Genomic DNA, 19,254 nt, shown 5'->3' with positions numbered 1-19,254 from the left:
CAATCCATCTCGTTGGTGATCTTCCTCTTTTTCTCTGATCCTCCACCTTTAGCTCCCTCTACCCCCTTTAGCCCATGCATAACTCCCTGTGTCTTCACCTATCTTCATCATTTTTTCTGCCAATCTCCCTCTTCTTGTATATTGAATATTTATTTTAGTATGAAAATCTTTTATTGAATTTTTACAATAGTGGTCTCATGCAATTGTTGTCCTTCTGGCACTGACTTATTTCACTCAGCATACTGTCCTAAAAGTTCATCCATGTTATGAGGTCTTTCACAGATTCACTGTTAATTTTTAATGTTACATAGTAACTATTGTGTGTATGTACCAAAGTTTGTTTATCCACTCCTCAACTGATGGACATTTATACTGTCTTCTTCTTTTTGCAACTATGAATAGTGCTGTGATGAACATTGGTGTCTAGGACTCATGCCCTGGACCTTATTTTTTGTGGATATATTACAAATTGGGCTGCGAACCACAAGGTCAGCAGTCCGAAACCACCAGCTGTTCTGCAGGAGAAAGATGAGGGTTTCTTCTTTAGTAAAGATTTACAGCCTCAGAAACCCTGTAGAGGGTGGCTATGAGTCGGAACCAACTCTATGACACATAACAACAACAACATACCAAGTAGAGAGATTACTAAGTCATATGATTTTTCTGTTTCCATCTTTTTGAGGAATTGCTACACCTTTTTCAACAATTATTGAACCATTCTACAGTGCCACCAGAAATATAAGGCAGTCCTTGTGTGGTGCCATAGGATAAGCACTCGGCTTCAAGGTCTGTTTGAACTGCGAGGTCAGCGGTTCAAACTCACCAACTGTACCTCAGAAACCCTATACAGGGTCGCTATGAGTTGGAACTGACTTGACAACACTTAGCAACAACACAAAGCAATGTAGAACGCTCCCAGTGTCTCTTCAACTTTACCAGCATTTGTTGTTTTCTGTTTTATTGAACTTTTGCTGTTAATGTTGGTATGAGATGATATCTTATTGTTTTCATTTATGTCTCTCTAATGGCTAATGATCACAACATTTCTTCATATGTTTGTTGATTGCCTGAATGTGTTAGTTCATGTCCTGTGCCCATTTTTAATTGCACTGTTTATCTTTTTCTTATAGAGAGGTATTGTTGCTTTCTATAAATTTTAGAGATTAGTCCCTTGTTTGATATGTCATTGTAAAAAAATTTTTCACAGTCTGTTGGATCCCTTTTTACTGTTTCAGCAAAACCCTTTTGATACACATAAGTTCTTGTGATAGAATTTTGAAAGACCAATGACTTTCATTGCAAATATCTTTAAAAATAACATAAAAGGTGTCTATACACACGGATCTCACCAAATGGAACACAGAGAATCAAATTGATTACATCTGTGGGAAAAGACTGGAAAAGCTCAATTTTATAATAAGGCCAGGGGCAGACTGGAACATACCATATATTGTTCATATACAAGTTTCGATTGAAGTTGAAGAAAAACAAAAGAAGTCCATGAGAATCAAAATATGATATTAAACATATTGCACCTGAATTTAGAGACTGTTTCAAGAACAGATTTCACACAGTAGTTACTAATGATCGAAGACTACAAGAGTTGTGTGATGGATCTTGGCTGAAAGCAGAGTACCAGAAAGTTGTTTATTTGTGCTTTATTGACTAGTAACATAGTGGTTATGAATCGGGCTGCTAAACTCAAGGTCGGCAGCTGGAAACTACCAGCCATTCAATGGGAGACAGATGAGGCATTCTGCTCCTGTAAAGATTTACAACCTCGGACACCCTGTACAGGGTCACTATGAGTCGTAACCGACTCTACGGTACTTAACAACAACAGTGGTTACAAATTGGGCTGCTAACCTCAGGGTCAGTGGTTTGAAACTACCAGATGTTCCACAGGAGAAAGATGAGGCTTTCTGCTCCCGTAAAGATTTACAGCCTCAGAAACCCTGTACAGGGTCGCTATGAGTCAGAACTGACTCCATGGCCCACCACCACCACCAGCACCATTGACTATTCAAGGACTGTGTGGGTCATGACAAGCTATGAATAACATTGTGAAGAATGAGTATTCCAGAATACTTGATTATGCTCATGAGGATCCTGTATGTATTACAAGAGGAAGTTGTTCAAACAGATCAAGGGGATACTGAATAGTTTAAAATCAGAGGTGTTCACCAGGGTTGTATTCTTTCACCCTACTTATTCAATCTGTATACTGAGTAAATAATACAAGAAACTGTACTATAGGAAGAAGAGAGTGGTATCAGGATTAGAGACTCGTTAACATCATGTAATATGCACATGATACAGCTTGCTTGCTGGAAGTGAAAAGGACTTAACATACTTAGTGACTAATATCAAAGACTACAAGCTTCAGTATGGATTGCCTCTCAATGTGAAGAAAACAAAAGTCCTTACAACTGGAACAATAAGTAACATCATGAAGAAACTGAAGAAAAGATTGATGTTACCAATGGCTTCATTTTTCTTGATCCACAATCAACACTCATGAAAGCAGCAGTCAAGAGATCAATGTCATAGTGCATTATGCAAATGTGCTGTCAAAGACCTCTTGGAAGTGTTCAAGAACAAAGATATCAGTTTGAGGACTAAGATGGGCCTGACTCAAGCCAAGGTATTTTCAATTGCCTTATATACATGTGAAAGCTGAACAATGAATGAGGAGGAAGACCATAGAGTAATTGATGCATTTCAGTTATGGTGTTGGAGAAGAATATTAAAAGTACCATTGAATGACAGAAGAACAAACGAATCTGTGTTGGAAAAAGTACAGCCAGAATGCTCCTTAGGAGCCAAAATGATGAGAGTTTGTTTCTCATACATGTGACATGATATTGTTGTTGTTGTTATGTGCCGTGGAGTTGGTTCTGACTCATAGCTACCCTGTACAGGGTTTCCAAGGCTGCAAATCTTTACAGGAGCAGAAAGCCTCATCGTTCTACCTTGGAACAGCTGGTGGTTTCGAACTGCTGACCTTGTGGTTTGCAGCCCGATTCGTAACCACTACACTACCAGAGCTCCTCATCGATAATGTTATTGTAAGTGCTGTCGAGTCAGTTCCAATTCAACAACCCCGTATTGGGTTTCTGAGGAGCAGCTAGTGAGTTTGAACTGCTTACCTTATATATAGCCTCGGAAACCCTGTTCAAGGTTGCTATGGGTCGGAAGCAACTCGACGGGCACTTAACAACAACAACAACAATATATATATATGTTTGTTCAGGCTGCCTGTGTTTGATGATTATTCAGAGTTTATTACATGAACCCACTGAACCTCATGTCTAGATCCTGATGCTTCCATATTGGCCTTCATTACCTAGGGTACAGACTTTGAGATGACCTCTTCTGGCCTGGACAGATATTTAAGTTCTGATCTCGATCTCCTTTTCCAACTCTAATTTCTGATTCAATACTGTTCTGTAAGTGTTTTCCCTCTGCATTCCTCTCACAGGAAACTATTCAAACGCATCTTCCCAGGGTTTTTCAGCATATTGAATCTGACCTCCTTCGTACTTCTATATCTGTGTCTTTATAGGGCTTATAAAGTACTTTAAAAATGTTTTCTCATTTGATCATCATGCAATCCTGTGAAATAGGAATACATTTATAGATGAAGAAATTTTAGGCCTATTCAGATTCGGTTGACTTTCTCTTTTCTGTTTGCCTGGACTTAATTATTGTTAATAGAATAATAACTGAATTTGATAAAGCAGGAAATGGCACCGTGGGCCACCTGCCAATATAAAATTATTCAAATGGCAAATAAAATAATAATGGAATGTCTGGAAGCCCCCAAAACCACAACTCTATAGTCTTCAAAGAGACAGAAAGCTGGCGTAGGTTGAAATGGATTGAGCAGGGCATCAAGACTATAGATGAAATACAGTAGATAGTAGACACTCAGGTAATGCTGAGGGATTCTTCTCTAGAGCTTTAAAACCTATGGATGTGGTTTTTACTAGGATTCTGATAAAAAACTCTGTATCCAATGAGGCTGAATTTAGCTTCTGTTAAATAACAGGGTTTTAAATATAGCCCAGCAAATGATTTTTGGCTGTTTTGGCAAACATTACAAGAGTTTTCAGCCTTTCACCATTGGGTTCAGTGCTTGAAGCATCTGTAAATTCTGCCAACACTTCTTTATCTTCAGGTTTCATTGTAGAAGGGGACTGAAGCAAAGATACAGAAAAACTACTTGTCATGTAATCTCAGAACAAAAATGGTACACTTGGAAAGCTTAATGAGCATGTCCTTGGAGATTTCACAATTGAATCTCATTAAGTTCAACACAAACTTTTAGATAAACAGAGCATTTTCTAAAACCCATTCCCAAATTGCCTTATTCACCAGTATTCATCACAAACTAAATTGTATGGACAGCACACACATACAGCAATAGTTTTTATAGTGAAATCCACATGTAGCCATGCTTTCTGATGAAAGTTCTTCAAATGGTCTTTTACTTTTGAGAACCCATCTCCTTTATACATTATGTAATGTTTTCCTGGTGTAATACTGTGAGATAATGCACTAGATGGCAAGTTTTGTTTGAATCTCAAGGTTGGTGGTTCAAATTCACCAGGCACTCCTCAGAAACCCTATATAGGGTTGTTATGAGTCAATCTGACTCAAAGGCACTCAACAACAACAACAACAACAGTTTGCCTGCAATTGTTCACCTGCAATTTTATGTGTGTTTGAGAGTTGGTTTTGTTTTTGAAAACATAATGATGGAGTTTCACTGTACTTATGCAACCTTTGCATCTGAAGAGCACTTAAAATATTTCAGATTGTAATATATTTATGTAATTCTTGGCATTATCATAAATTTGTTGATTTGAGATTCAAATCATCTGAGTTCCTTTACAATAATATGGGTGAGTGAGATCCAGAAAAAAATAAGTGTTCTGAAGCCCAGTGAATCAGCAACAAAGGAAAGAGAAAATGAATTCATTTACTGAGGGTCTGCTTTGTATTATATGAAAGGATTTTCCATATATTATCATACCTAGTCTTTACCATAACACAGTGAGCTAGGTGTTATTGCTCTCAAATGGCAAGGAAACCAAGGCTCAATGAAACTGCCGGATTCCCTTAAGGTCACAGAGTTAATAAACAGAGTTGTTGTTGTTAAGTGTCCTTGAGTTTGTTCTGACTCATATTGACCCTGTAAAGGGTTTCCAAGAAGTTGTGGTGTGTTTGTACCGCTCTCCTTATGGTTAGCAGTCCTGTGCTTATCCTGCAGGGTCACACCAGAATTAGATTCTAGATATAACGGTTTGAGGACCCATGTTTGCTACACCATTCAGACTGCCTCTTAGATTTGAACTAGCACTCTTCCGAGGCCAAGTATTTTCTAGGATACATCCATTGAAATATGTAACCTTCCAATGCAACTTGGACAAATAACTTTGTTTTCTCATGTTGTGTGCTGTCTAATTTTCATAAGGTTTTCCAAGTTCTATGTTCCTTGTTTTTTCCCTAGTTTACTCTGTAAGTTGTAGATAGATGAGCAATGGCTGCTGTGATTTGCTAAGTCATGAATATCAGTTAGGGGGGAATAGGTCAATTGTGTGGCACTATAGGCTAATGTGCTGGACTGCAAAGTTGATTTGAAACACAAAGTCGGCGGTTCAAGCTCACCAGCTGCTCCTTGGAAACCCTATACATGGTTGCTATGGATTGGAACCAACTCGATAGCACTTAACAGCAACATAACATAATGTCTAAGTTGTTCATAGGACTAGACTAGTTGTTCTAGGACAAGTTGTGGTCTGCCTAGAAGGTCTAGGAGGTAGTGGCTTCTATTTCTTAAATCTATCCTTCTTTAGTAACAAAAAGTCACTACCTCTAGGAAGCCAACACCCTAGAAAGGAATTTGGGGTCCCTAAGCAATGACATTTGGAACAATTCATTAATATCACATGCAAATAAAATTTTGCTGAAGATAATTAAAACATGGCTGAAACAGTATATCAACAGGGAGTTGGCAGAAATTTCTAGCTGGATTCGGAAGAGGGCTTGTAATGAAGGATAACGGATGACATCAGATGAATCTTGGATGAAAGCAGAGACTAACAGTAAGTTGTTTACTTGTACTTTATTGCCTATATAGAAGTCTTTGTCTTTGAGGACCATGATGAACTGTGGATAATGTTGAAAAACATGAGTATTCCACAGCATTTAACTTTGCTCATGAGGAACCTATACATAGACCAAGAGGTTATCTGTCATTTAAACAGGATTAAGGGGATACTGAGTGGGTTAAAATCAGAAGAGGTTGCTCCAGAGTTGAATTCTTTCACCATATTTGTTCAATAAGTACTCTGAGCAAATAATCTGAAAAGATGGATTACATGAAGAAGAATGTGAAATCAAGTTTGGAGGAAGACTCAGTAACCACTTGTGATTTGCAGCCTTGCTTGTTGTAAGATTAGTGGACTTAAGATGCTTACTAATGAGTAAGTACGCTCAATGTAAAGAAAACAAAAATGCTCACAAGTGGACCAATAAATAACATCCATATAAATGGAGAAAAGATTGAAATTGTCAAAGATTTCATTTTGCTCTAACCATCAATATACATGGAAGCAGCAGTCAAGAAATCAAACGACATATTGCAGTAGGCAAATCTTCTGCACAAGACCTCTTTAAAGTGGTCAAGAACAAATTTGTCAGTTTGAGGACTAAGGTGTGCCTTACCCAAACCATGATATTTTCAATAGCCTCATATGCATGTGAAAGTTAGGCAGTGAATAAAGAAGTCCATGGGAGAATTGATGCATTTTAGTTATGGTGTAGGAAAAGAATACCAAAGATTCCATGGATTGCCAGAAGAACAAACAAATCTGTCTTGGAAGAAGTACAGCCAGAATGCTCCTGGTCTGGTACGATAGGATCAGCACTGGACTCTGAGCTACAAGGTCAGCTATTCAAACCAGCAGCTGCTCCTTGGAAACGGAACTGACTCACCAGCACTTAACAACAATAGCTACTATGTTCCAGGTATCTTGAGTTTGTCTTCCAAATAATTTTTCTCAGCTTCTCTTTTTCACCGAGTGTTCAATTCCTGGTCTTGTAATCTAAAATGTATCCACTCTTCTCTGCATGTCATCGATGGTTTTCCTTTTACTTACCTCCAACTATATTATAATTCTTTATTGCACTGCACTTTACTGGGGCTTAGAACTCTCTTAGTTAGCCGTCCCATAGTCATCATCTCCCTTCCTTCAGTCAATTAGGGCATTTCTTTCTGTTTGCTTCTGTCTTTATTGTCTAGTGCTCATATAAGGATATACCACAAGTGGGTGACCTTAATTAACAGAAATTTGTTTTATCATGGTTTAGGAAGCTAGAAGTCTGAATTCAGTACCCTGGTTCTGAAGGAAGCCTTTCTCTTTCCACAGGCCCTAGAGGAAGGACCTTGTCTCTTTCTTTTTTTTTCTCTTTGTTGTTCTAGCCACTCTAGGCTGGTCCGCTAATCCTTTCAAGTGGAAATTTCCCATCTCTGAAGATCTGGATGTGGTTCAGGCTTTCACCTATAGTCTTATGTATTGCAGAGGCTCAGCAGGAAGCCTCCTTCACTGGGTACGTTGTAGCCCCATTTTAGGTATTCCAATCAGTTACAGGCAGAAGACAGACTTATAAGCTTTCTATGGTGATGTTTCTGGCTATTCCTTTCTCTCCCCCTCCAGTGTCTATTTTATAATATGTCAGGTGCCATTGAGTCGGAATCGACTCATAGTGACCCCATGCACAGCAGAACGAAACAATGTCCGATCCTGGGCCAACCTCACTACCGCTGCCACACTTGAGTCCATCAATGATGCCACCTGGCTGATCCATCTCGTTGGGGGTCTTCTTCTTTTTCTCTGACCCTCCACCCTACCCAGCATGACATCCTTCTCCAACGATTGTTTCCTCCGGACAATATGTCCAAAGTATTTTATAATATAATGCAAGGAAGACCAAGATTCAAAAGACAGCCAAGCATCTTAACATTATTCCCCCTTTTCCCCATTCGAACCATGGCTCAATCTCTGTATCCCAGAACCCTGTTGGTCCAAGGTTGTGCATACATCATTATTTACCTCGGTCCAACTTAGCCCATTCAAACCTGCCTAATTGTTCTCCCATCTGCTTTGTTCTTCCCATTTCCCTCTCCCTTCTTGTATATTGACCATCTCCCCAGCACTCAAACTATCCTGTGTCTATTCCTTGCCCTGTGCTCTACCTTCCCCTCCCTCCCCTCACCCCACCCCCAACATCCCAGCAGTCAGCAGAGTCCCTCCCTCCCCCCTTTAGTATGGGTTCATTTTCTTAGTCTTTTACAGTAGTGGTCCTATGCAGTATTTCTCTTTTTGTGACAGACTAATTTCACTCAACATAATGCCCTCAAGGTTCATCCATGTTAACCGGTGGCATGCAGCTTCCTTGTTATTCTTCAAGGTAGCATAGTATTCCATTGTGTGTATGTACAACAATTTGTTTATCCATTCTTCAGTTGATGGACACTTTGGCTGTCTCCATCTTTTTGCTGTTGTAAATAGTGCTGCTATGAACATTGGTGTGCATGTATCTTCTCGTGTTGTGGCTCGTTTTTCTTGTGGGTAAATACCAAGTAGAGGAATTGCTGGATCATAAGGTATTTCTATTTTCAACCTTCTGAGGAAGCGCCATATTGCTTTCCAGAGAGGCTGGACCATTTTGCAGTCCCACCAGCAATGCAGGAGTGTCCCAGTCTCTCCACATCCTTAACAGCATTTATTGTCCTCTACATTTTTTATCTTTGCTGTTATTGTTAGTGTGAGATGATATCTCATTGTTGTTTTGATCTGCATTTCTCTAAAGGAGCTCTGATAGTATAGTGATTATGAATCGGGCTGCGAACCACAAGGTCAGCAGTTTGAAACTACAAGCCGCTCCACGGGAGAAAGATGAGGCTTTCTGCTCCCGTAAAGATTTACAGCCTCTGAAACCCTGTTCAGGGTCGCTATGGGTAGGAACTGACTCGACGGCACTTAACAACAACAACAATGGCTAGTGATCGTGAACATTTCTTCATATGTTTGTTGGCTGCCGGGATCTCTTCCTTGGTGAAGTGTCTGTTCATGTCCTGTGCCCACTTTTTAATTGGGCTATTTGTCTTTTTCTTGTAGAGATGTTGTAGTTTCCTATATATTTTAGAAATGAGTCCCTTGTCTGATGTGTCATTGCAAAAGATTTTTTTCCCATTCTTTGGGTTCCCTTTTTACTCTTCTGGTGAAGTCTTTTGATGCATATAAATTTTTAATTTTTAGTATGTCCCACTCGCCTATTTTGTCTACTTTTGTTTGTGTGGAGGACCTTGTCTCTTGAGAGTGATTTCCTCATGCTTTACATATCTCTAGCTAGCCCCATCTCAGTTTTCTGGCTTTTGCTTCCTTGAATTTTTTTGTATCTTCAAAGAAATTGATTTAAAACACACTCTACACTAATTCTGCCTCATTAACATAAAAAGACAACCCATTCCCTAATGGGATTATAGCCACAGGCATGGTGTTTTTGTTAAGTGCCTTGGAGTACACTCATAGACACTCTGTATAGGATTTCCAGGGACCAGCTGGTGGGTTTGAACTACCTACATTTTGGTTAGCAATCAAGTGTTTATCCTACAGTGCCACACCTTAAGCATTGAAGTTAGGAATTACAACATATATTCCTTAAGGAAGCAATTCAATCTATAGCAGCTTCTCTTTTACTTTGGCAATTATTGGAGACATGAAGTAATTTATCTTGTGTGGCTTGTCTCCCCAAGAAAGAATTTACATTGTGTGTTTCTTCAAGGTAAAAATTGTATCTATTTTTAAAAAATCTTCTCATTTGCTTTCTAATGTGGTCAATGATAAAAGCATGACAAAAACTTAACAAAACGGAAAAATAACACCTTTACGATTAATCTGTTGATTTTATAAATCAGTGTTACTCTATATAGAATAATGTAGATTATGGATCGTAAAAGTGTGTTCATTTTAATACATCTTAATTCTTTTTAACGTATTTAAGTGTGAGTTGTTCTGAACTCTTTAGTAAGTGAATCATGAGAATACGCAGAAGGAGGCTTATAAAAACACAGTATGTTTAAAAGGTAGATCAATAGCACATATGTTACTTAATTCTTAAATGTTTAAATATTAGAATAGTTCCAAATCTCTTTAGAGTAGTTCATCAATAAGATACTCAGATTTACATGAATAAATGGTGTTGAAACAAGGACAAACATTGTCAACTGATGATGTTAATTACTGAGAAATGAGTCTGAGATGGATCTTCAACTAACAGTTTGAGACCCCTTCCCTTCATCTAAATGTATTGCTGCTAATGGTCTACAAACTCCATGTGAGTCAAAACAAATCTACTGCATGTTATTTAGCAAAAAGAGCACTTTGAAAGCAGAATCAGAAGTAGGTGTGTTGAACTACCTGTGTTCTGAATTTCTTAAGTAACTGAGACTGAACTGGTTTCTTTTGATATGTTGCTGTTAAGTGCTATGGAGTAGGTTCTGTAAGGAGCTCTGGTAGCATAGTGGTTGGGAATCAGGCTGCTAATCTCAAGGTCAGCATTTTGAAACTTCCAATTGTTCCACCAGAGAAAGATGAGGCTTTCTGCTCCTGTAAAGATTTATAACCTCAGAAACTCTATGCAAGGTCACTATGAATCAGAACCGACTCCAAGGCACACCACCACCACCACCATAGACTAGATGGTGCTTAACAACAACCACAATAGGGTTTCCAAGGCTTTAAATCAACATGGGAGCAGAAAGCCTCATCTTTCTCCTGCAGAGTGGCTGGTGGGGTCACATCATCAGCCTTGTGTTTTGCAGTCCAGTACTTATTGTAGGAAGCCATCACATACGGTTAAAATTAAAACCCAAATTTCATGGCAGATTTTCTTCATGACCCCTCAGTATGAGGGTAGAAATTTGCTTGATCTCAGTTCTGGGATTTTCTACCATGAGTTTCCATTGTGCCTATTGTTCCAATTCATAGCGACCCTGTATAGGTTTTCCAAGGAGCAACTGGTAGGTTTGAACCACTGGCCTTACAGTTCAAACTAACCTTTTGTCCAGTGATTATCCTACAGTGCCACCGTAGCATTAAAATTTGTTTATTTCAAAGTGAAGCAAGAGATTACACATTAGTGTAATCTTCTTTAGGTCAAAACAGAAAACTAAAAGACCAAAACCCAGTTGTCATTGAGTTGATTCTGGCTCATGGTGAGCGCATGTGCTTCCAAGTAGAACCATGCTCTGTGTTCAGTAGGGTTTTCATGGTTATGGCCTTTCAGAAGTAGATAGTTAAACCTTTCTTCTAAGGTATCACTCAGTGAGTTCCAAATGTCAAACTCTGGGTTAGTAGTCAAGAGTATGACCAATTGTATCACAGGTTAATCTCGAGTGTGCTATCCTGGAGAGGGTTGCATGCAGAAAATATGATTGATGATCATTATGTCACATCAAATTTCAAATCATTAAAGTAGCTCTGATGAACAGATGAGCATGATTCTTTAGAGTTGTGCTGTCCAATATGGTAGCTGCTGGCCAGCTAGGGTACTGAGCATTAAAAATGTGTCTAATTTAAATTGAGATGTGCTGTAAGCAAAAATTTCATTCAAAGAAAAGAATGTAATAACTCTTAAGCACAGTGCATGCTAAAATGTTAATATTTTGAATTTACTGAGCTACATACATTAAGTCATTAAAATGAAATTTTCAATTCCTTTTTTACTTCTTTATTTATTTTTGTATGTGGTTTGGGTAAAAGTTTATAGAGCATAAAAAACTTTGCTTGACATTTTAAAATAGTGGTCTTCTTGTGATTTCAGTCAGCATAGTGTCCTCCAGGTTCACCTCTATTACAGAGTGTTTCACAGATTCATTGCTGTTCTTTAACGCTGGGTTCTATTCCATTGTGTGTAGGCATCAAAGTTTGTTTAACCACTCTTCTGTTAATCGGAATTTAGGCTTTCTTCATCTCTTCACTATTGTGTGTAGTGCTGCAATGAACCTGGGTGTGCATATATCTAATCAGTTCATGTCTCCTATTTCTTAAGGAAATATACCAAGTAGAGGAATTACTGAATCACACTACATTTCTATGGCCAACTTTTTGAGAAAGCACTTCACCATTTTCACAGTGGTAGCACCATTTCACAGGATTTCTGTTTTCATTACATTGAGTTGCAACCCATCCCATCCTCAGTGTAGGAAGGTCCCATTCTCCATACCCTCACCAGCTTTATTGATTTCTGTTTTTTGAACTTCGTTATTAATGCTGGGTTAAGATGACATTGCATTGTGTTTTTAAATTTTACACTTTATTTCCTATGCCAGAAATGACTACTTGAGAAAGAAAGGTGCCACATTCATCATCAAAAAAGAATGTTTCAAGATCTAGCTTGTAGTATACCACTGTCTGTGATAAAATAGTATCCATAGCCTACAAAGAAGACCAAGTAACCAGTTAATACAATTATTATTCAAATTTATGCACCGACCACTAAAGCTAGTGATGATGAAATTGATTAATTCTACCAATTACTTCAGTCTGAAATTGATCAAGATGTACTGATAATTACTGGTGATTGTAATACAAAGTTTGGAAAAAAAGAGGAAGGATCAGTGATTGGAAAATATGGCCATGGTGATATAAACAATGCTGGAGATCGCATGATAGAGTTTAGCAAGATCAATGACTTCTTTATGACAAATACCATTTTTAAACAGCATAAAAGATGACTGTATGCATGTACATAACTAGATGTAATATGCAGAAATCAAATTGACTACCTCTGTGAAAAGCAACGGTGAAGAAGCTCAATATTGTTATTGGTAGGTGTTGTCGAATCAGTTTTGACTCATAGCGACCTTAAGCACAACAAAACGAAACACTGCCCAATCCAACGCCAATCTCACAATCGTTACAAGCTTGATCCCATTGCTGCTGCTACTGCAACAATCCATTTCATTGGGGAGCTTCCTTTTTCAGAGGACTGTCAGTTTTTCCAAGCATAATGTAATTCTACAGGGTCTTGTGCAGCAGATTTGCCTAATGTCTGATTTCTTGGCTGCTGCTTCCATGAGTGTTGGTGGTGGATCAGACTAAAATGAAGTCTTCAACAACTTCCATTTTTCCTCTATTTATAATAATGTTGTTTATTGCTTCAGTGGTGAGGATTTCTGTTTTCATTACATTGAGTTACAACCCATACCTAAGGCTGTTGTCTTTGATCTTCATCAGTAAGTATTTTAAGTCCTTTTGGCTTTCAGCAAACAAGGTTGTATCATCTGCATGTTGCAGGTTGTTTACTAGTCTTCCTCCAATCCGGATGCCATGTTTTGTCTTCATATAATTTAGTTTCTCAGATTATATCGTACTGAGCAATTTAGTTTGCTCATCATACAGATTGAATAAGTATGGTGAACAATACAATCCTGGTGCACATCTTTCCTGATTTAAAACCATTCAGTGTCCCCTTGTTCTGTTTGAACAAATGCCTCTTGGTCTATATATGGGTTCCTCTTGAACACAAATTAATTCTTCTGGAATAACTATTCTTCACAAAGTTATCTATAGGTTGTTATGATCCACAAAGTCTAAAACCTTCGCATAGTCAAAAGAGCACAGGTAAACAGACATTTTTCTGGTATTCTCTGCTTTCAGCCCAGATCTATCTGACGTCAGCATCGATATCCTTTGCTCGACATCCTCATCTGAATTTGGCTTCAACCTATGAATGTACTGCTGCTGCCAGTTTTGAATGATCTGAAGCAAGGTTTTACTTGCATGTGAAATTAATGATATTTTCCAATGATTTCCTCATTTCGTTGAGATACCTCTCTTTGAAATGGGTATAAATATAGATTTCTTCCAATCAGTTGGCCAGGTGACTGTCTTCCAAATATCTTGGTATAGATGAGTGAGTGTCTCCAGTGCTATATCAATTTGGTGAAAGGTTTCCATTTGTATTTCATCAGTTCTCGGAGTCTTGCTTATTGCCAAAGTCTTTAGTGTATCTTGAACTTCTTCCTTAACTGTCATTAGTGTTTGATCCTATGCTAACCTCTTGAAATGTTTACACATCAATCATTTCTTTTTGGTGCAGGGACTCTGTGTATTTCTTCCATCTTCTTTATATGCTTTCTGCATCATTCATTCTTTTGCCTATTGTTGTTGTTGTTGTTGTTGTTAGGTACCATAGAATCAGTACCGACTCTATGTATAACAGAATGAAACACTGCCTGGTCCTGGGCCAACCTTACAATTGTTCCCATGTTTGAGCCCATTGATACTACCACTTTGCCAGTCCATCTCGCTGGGGGTCTTCCTCTAACCCTCCACCTTACCAAACATGATATCCTTCTCCAGCGACTGGTCCCTCCTGACAATATGTCTGAAGTATGAGAGATGAAGTTTGGCCATTTTGGGCTCCAAGGAGCACTCTGGCTGCACTTCTTCGAACACAGATCTGTTTGTTCTTTTGGCAGCCCATGGTACTTTCAATATTCTCCTCCAACACCATCAATATTACAAGTTGAGGCTTGAGTATCTTCTTTAGTTCTTTTAGCTTGAGAAATGCTGAGCATGTTTTATTTTGTTTTTCTAACTCCAGGTCTTTGCACATTAGAGTTCAGATAGATTGCTTTATTTGTATTCTAGAAAGTGCTAACAAATTTGCATATGGATCATGGCTCTTTTATCTAAGGATATGGTCTATTCAGGAAAATTGATACACAAACAAGTAATTTAAAATTCACTGAAAAATATTAAAGGAGACCATAGAGAGATCCTGATGGAGTCAGGGCAGGTTTCACCAAAATATTTACATTTGATATCTATCTTAAGAGGAAAAAAGGGATTTTTCTAGGTGGAGAAGGAAGGGCAGGCATTTTCAGGCAGAGGTAAAAAAGATTATGACATTGAATAATGGAAAGTAGATAAGTGATTGGGTAATAAAATTATCTATTAGGATACTCCAGGGTTTCAAGTATTTTTACAATTCTGAATATTCCTTAAGAATAAATAAGACAGGGTGGTAGGGAGGCAAACAAAACAGTAAGTAGACTTGGCTCATTTCCAACCTAGATCTGAATTAACTTCACCCAGGGTAGTTTGTTTCACCTCTTTGGGAATCTGTTACTTTATTTGGAAAAATGAGGAGGTGGAGTACATTGTCTCTATGGTCCCTTACAGCTCAAATTTTTGTGGTTCTATAGCTGAAGTCACTGGAGAAGGATATCACGTTTGGTAAGGTGGAGGGTCAGAGAAAAAGAGGAAGACCCCCAACGAGATGGATTGGCTAAGTAGCAGCATTGATGGACTCAAGTGTGGCAACAGTAGTAAGGTTGGCCCGGGATTGGGCAGTGTTTTGTTCAGCTGTGCACAAGGTCGCTATGAGTCGGTACCGACTCAACGGCATCTAACAACAACAATAACATGTTGTTATTAAGTGCCGTCGAGTCGGTTCCGACCCATAGCGACCCTGTACAGGGTTTCCAAGGGTGTAAATCTTTACGGGAGTAGAAAGCCTCATCTTTCTCCTGCGGAGCAGCTGGTAGTTTCGAACCACTGACCTTAAGGTTTGCAGCCCGATTCGTAACCACTATGCTACCAGAGCTCCTTAGCTGAAGTCAAATATAAAAACTTTGCCATTGCTACCAAAGCATTTCTAGTACTTTTGACTGTAGCACTGGTTTAGCTTATGTGCGTGTTCATTCCTGTCAAAATAGTGTGATATGCTATATGGTACATTAAAGATGTCATGGACTAAAGACTTATTTCATAAAGTAGACAACTATGAAAGAAATCTCTGTAATTAGCATGATCACGGGTCTGACCCAGTAATAGTTTTTAAAAGTTTATTTTTCCCACCTATGTAATGATCCCAAAGACATTTACCATTTATTTAGGTGGAAAAAAATAATGAGTAGTATTATATGAGGGAAAAAAAAAGTCATTCCTATTTGAATGTGAAAAAAATATATTTTCCATAATAATGTCTTTTGTTGTTGAGGTCATTAAGTGCTGTCCAGTTGGTTCTGACCCATGGCGACCCTGTATAGGGTTTCCAAGGAGTGGCTGATAAGCTTGAACCACTGACCTTGTGGTTCAAACTGAATTCACAGTCCAGCGCATTAACCCACAGCGCCATACCAGTACTCCAATTATGTCTTTAGGAATGCTTTAATATCAGTTGTAGCTTTAAAAATATCATAGAAGGTGGCAATAGAAATGCATATTTTGTAAGACTAAATCCCATGCTTCCAACTGCCATCATTTTTCAGGTGCATCTGTTACATTCCCCTCCACTTGACTTTAGACACCAGTAAAGAGTTTCTTTTAGTTTGAGAAATGCTGAGAGTATTCTTCATTCTTGGTTTTCTAACTCCAGTTCTTTGTACATTTTATTATGATACTTGATTTTGTCTGCTTGTGCTGGCTTTTGAAATTTTCTGCTCAGTTATTTCACTTCCTAATTTCTTTCATTTGCTTTTTCTTCTCTATACTTCATTTCTTCCATTCACTCAGGACCAAGTTTCAGAACCTCTTCTGATGTCCATTTTTCTTTATTCTATCTTTCCTTTTTTTAAAATTACCTTTTGTTTTTCTCAAGTATGATGCTCTTGATGGCATCCCATAACTCTTCTGGTCTTTGGTCATAAGTGTCTAATGGCTGAAATCTGTTCTTGAGATGGTGTCTAACAGGTGGGATATATTCAAGGTTATATTTTGCCTTTTGTGGATTTGTTTTAATTTTCTTTAGCTTCAACCTGAACTTGTATATGATCAATTTATAGTCTGTTCCACAGCTGATCCCAGCTTGTTTTAGGTGATGATATTGAGCTTCTCTACTGTCCCTTTACAAAGATGGGGTCAATTTGATGCCTGTGTATTCCATCTTGTGAGTTCCATATGTATAGTCGCTTTCATACTTTTTAACAAAAGTTATTTGTAATGAAGAAGTCATTGGTCTTGCACAATTCTATCATGCAATCTCCAGCATTATTTCTATCACCAAGGCCATATTTTCTAACTACGGAATTTTTGCTTCCTGCCTTCACTTTCCAGTCATCAGTAGTTATTATCATCCATAATTATCAATGCACCTTAATACAAGTAGTATCAGAATTGACCTATACAATTTTAGACTTAAGAAGTTGGTAGAATTCTTCAATTCCTTCAATACTCGCTTTAGTGGTTGGTGGATAAATTTAATAATAGTGACTGTTTTTCCTTGTAAGCTTATAGGTATTATCCTATCACAGACAGATTGTGCTTCACAATAGGTCTTGAAATGTTCTTTTTTGACAATGAATATGATGACATTCCTCTTTAATTTGACATTCCCAGTTTAGTAAACCGTATGACCATGCCATTCAAAATGACCAAAACTAGTCCATTTAAATTCACTAATGCCTAGGATATCAATCTTTTTACATTCCATTTTATTTTTGACAACTTTCAATTTTCCATTCCCTGTGAATTCCCTTTCTGATTATTATTTTTGCATTTTATTGTGCATTCCCTCTCTGATTATTAATTTATGTTTGCAGCCATTTTGACTTTTGCTCTATTGGCCAACTAAGGTACAGAAAACTGTTCCATTCATGTCATTATGGTAAACTCTAAGGGGACAGCTCTTTCTCAGTAGTATTTTGAGTTACTTGCAACCTGAGGGGCTCCTTATCTGACATTTTATCTGATAATGTTCTGCTGCTATTTATTATTTCAGCTCTCATAGTACATCCAGTACTATGTCTGACAATTCACAAGGTTTTCAGTGGCTAATGACTCAGAAATGATCTGTCATTGAATGTCCACCAGTGGTGACTCTGTTGGTATGTAAAATAGCAGCAGCATAGCTGTCAGGATCTCAGTAACATACAAGCCACCACAGTATGACAAATTGAAATAAGTGATGGGAACAAGGGGATACTGGGTGGTATAAATTCAGGAAAGGTGTGGGTTAGGGTTGCATCCTTTCATCATATTTATTCAATCTGTATGTTGAGTAAATAATCCAAGAAACTTGACTATAAAAAGGAGAATGCAGCATCAGGATTGGAGGGAGATTCATTAAGAACCTACACCATGCAAACGAAACAACCTTGTTTCCTGAAATTAAGGTGTATTTGAAGCACTTGATGATGATGATCAAAGACTACAGCCTTTGGTATGGAGTACAACTCAATATAAAGAAGCATATATCTGCATAATTGGACCAATAAATAATATCAGGATAAATGGAGAAAAGATTGAAATTGACAAGAATTTCCTTTTACTGGAATCCACAACCCGTGCTCATGGGGGACAGCAGTCAAAAAGTCAAAGAATGCATTGCATTGGGCAATCTTTAAATTGATACAAATAGTATTTAAATATTAAAGAGAAAAACTGTCACTTTGAGGAATAAGTTACACCTGACCCAAACTGTGGTATACTTTCAATCATGAAATTTGCTTGTGAAAGCTGAACAATGAATAAGGAAAACCAGAGAAAAATTGATACATTGAATTTATGTTGTTGATGGGAATTTTGAATATCCTGGTATGGTGCTGTAGAATAAACATTACACTGCTAACCTCAAGGTTGAAGATTCAAACTCCCAATTGCTCCTTGGAAACCTTATACTGGATCACTGAGTCATAATCAACTTGAGCCCACTTAAAAACAACAACAAACCAGAAGAATGAACAAGTCTGTATTAGATTAAGTACAGCCATATCACTCCTTGGAAGTGATGATAGTACAACATCATCTTTCATACTTTGGACATGTTGTTAGGACTGACGAGGCCCTGAGAAGGACATCATGCTTGGTAAAGTATAAAGGGTCAGATAAAAAAAAGGAAAACTCTCTAGGAGATAGATGGCTGAACCCCTTGGCTGCAAACCACGGGCTCAAACATAACAACAGTAATTGTGAGAATACCACAGGACCAAGTAGTGTTTCATTCTGTTGCAGATAGACTATGAGTTAGAACTGACTTTCTGGGACCTAACAACAATAGCATTGTGAATTTGTCCAGGAGACAAAGTCTTATGTTGACCAGTAGTATTCCCTTCTAGCTTCTAAGTTGATTTATCTACATAAATTCTTTGATATTCAAATAATTGAGAAGTTAAGTTTATCATAATGTCCACTTTCTACCATATCAGTTAATTGTGAAAACTATATACTCCAT

Source organism: Chrysochloris asiatica, unplaced genomic scaffold, assembly GCF_000296735.1.
Source record: "Chrysochloris asiatica unplaced genomic scaffold, ChrAsi1.0 scaffold00004, whole genome shotgun sequence".
In the NCBI taxonomy this organism is placed as follows: Eukaryota; Metazoa; Chordata; class Mammalia; order Afrosoricida; family Chrysochloridae; genus Chrysochloris; species Chrysochloris asiatica.
The sequence above is the reverse complement of the archived record's forward strand: the minus strand, read 5'-3'. Positions refer to the sequence as shown.